This window comes from Marmota flaviventris, chromosome 17, assembly GCF_047511675.1.
Source record: "Marmota flaviventris isolate mMarFla1 chromosome 17, mMarFla1.hap1, whole genome shotgun sequence".
Taxonomy (NCBI): domain Eukaryota; kingdom Metazoa; phylum Chordata; class Mammalia; order Rodentia; family Sciuridae; genus Marmota; species Marmota flaviventris.
In genome coordinates this window covers 35,120,964-35,123,263 of record NC_092514.1, presented here as the reverse complement: position 1 = coordinate 35,123,263, position 2,300 = coordinate 35,120,964, and positions in this window count along the sequence as shown.

Genomic DNA, 2,300 nt, shown 5'->3' with positions numbered 1-2,300 from the left:
CCGCGTCCGGCGTTCTTTCTTAAAGTTAGGCGGGGCGGGGCGTAGTACTCAGACCCCAAACTCTTGCTGCGCGCGCTTTTGGCTGCGTGTGGCGGGCCACGAACTCAGCAGCCCTGGCCAGCAGGGTGACCTCACTCGTACTCTGGCAAGAATACCAGCCGGCAGCCCTCCCTCCTGGGCCCAGAAACACTTGTGACAATAACATCAATAATTAACATTTATTGAACACTTACTGTATGCAGGGCACAGTATTAAATCTTTTGCGTGTATTAATCTCCCAACAATGTAATAGGGTAGCCACACCTATTATCCACATCTACTGATGTGGAAGCAAGGTCACCTGGCACTCAGAGCTAGAGGAGCACGTAACTACTGATGCCAGTGCTGATGTTCTGCAGGACTGTAGAGAGGCAACTCGGGATGGAGGCGTGGAGACTGAAACCAACTGTCCCGGCTGGAATACGTGGGCTCTGCCACTGTCTCTGGCATACATACCACTTACCTCCCTGTGCCTGTTTCTTCATCTGTAATAAAACCTGCCTCAAAGAGTTATTGGGAAAGAACCGTGTCTGATAAGTTGAGAGTGCTATTATTTTTAATAGTAGGCTGTCACTTGCCCCACTCTTGAGCTAGAATCCCTTCCTGCAAAACTAGACTTGTTTCTGGGGCTGGGGTCTGACTCTGCAATTCCCTTTAAGGAGCAGAGTGTGAGCAGAAGACAGTGGAGGGCTCCCTGGGTGTGGCCTTATTTTCTTGGGTGCTACCTCTGCAGGAACTGGGCCAGAAGGCAGTCACCTGGTCTGCTGTTGAGCAGCTCAGACCTCCTGTCTGGGCCTCTGTTTTATTGCCTGTAAAAGGAAATAACAGGGCTGGAAGTATGGCCCACTGGTAGAATGCTTGCCTGGCAACCATAAATAAATAAATAAATAAATAACCTGTTCCCTATCATTTATTTATTCACTCATTAAATGCATTTATCAAGCACCCTTATGAACCAGCCACCATACTGGGGGACTCTGGGAACATAATATTGAAGAAAATAGACAAAGTCCTCACTAGGCCTGGCAGTTTCTAGAATGGTAGGGGAGATATAATTGATGGAATTGATTTGTCTCACCAATTGACGTAAAACTGAAATCTAGGCAAATACTTAGTGGTGGGAGGCTCCAAGGGTGCTCATTCAGAGGCCTGGTCAGAATCAGGGAAGGCCTTCCCCTGACAACTAACAGGACAGCTGAATGCATGGTTGTCTGAAGGCAGGCCCTGCACCAGTTATGGCTCGAAGCACACCTGATTCTTGGGGTGGAAGGTGTGACTCCGTTTCTAACCACAGTGACCATGCGTGCCTGGGCTTTCGTGACTATCCTCATCTCTCCTGGGCCAGAGTCTGAGGCTCAGACTAAGTGGCTAGGTACTGATGCCCCACTCCCTTCCATGGACTTCCAGACAATTCCACATGAAACATTCAAGTCTCTGGGTGCCTTTTGTCACCCCCACACACTTATTCAAATCTTGGTCTAGTGAGGTCAACTGAAGAGAGGAAGGGGCGCCTTAATTGCTGCATTAAGATGAACTGTTTCTCTGGCTTGGTGGGAAGGAGTCTTGTGGTCCACTAGCAATGTTTGCCATGGGTTCAGGGGTGGTAAGTCCTGGGCACTCAAAACTGTGTCGTGGGACTGGGGCTGTGGCTCAGCGGTAGAGTGCTTGCCTTGCACGTGTGAGGCCCTGGGTTCGATCCTCAGCACCACATAAAAATAAATAAACAAAATAAAGGTATTGTGTCCATCTACAACTAAAAAGATTAAAAACAAAACAAAACTCTGTTGTCTAAGCTGGGAGCAGTGGCGCAGGCCTGTAATCCCAGCGACTCAGCAGGCTGATGCAGGAGGATTGAGAGTTCAAGGCCAGCCTCAGGAACAGTGAGGCACTAAGCAACTCTAAATAAAATACAAGATAGGGCTAAGGATGTTGAGTACTCCCTGAGTTCTACCCCTAGTATCCCAAAAAAACAAAATAAAAACCAACACCATGTTGTCTAATCCTGGATAGGTCAATAGGTGCTCAGTAAGCTTTGAGAGGCTTTGGGAAGTGCCTGGAAGCTTCTTCCTATGGGACACTGGAACAAGGAACATGGATTCCTCACTCTAATGGCAGCTTTGTCAGCCTGCACCCAGTCTGAGCTTTCTTTCCAGAAGTGGCCAATCAGAACTTCCAGTTTCTGTTTTAGGATACAAAGAGGAAGAGAGGGGCATGCAGGAGGAAATGCCATTTCCTGCTTTGAGTTTTGCTTCTCATGTATC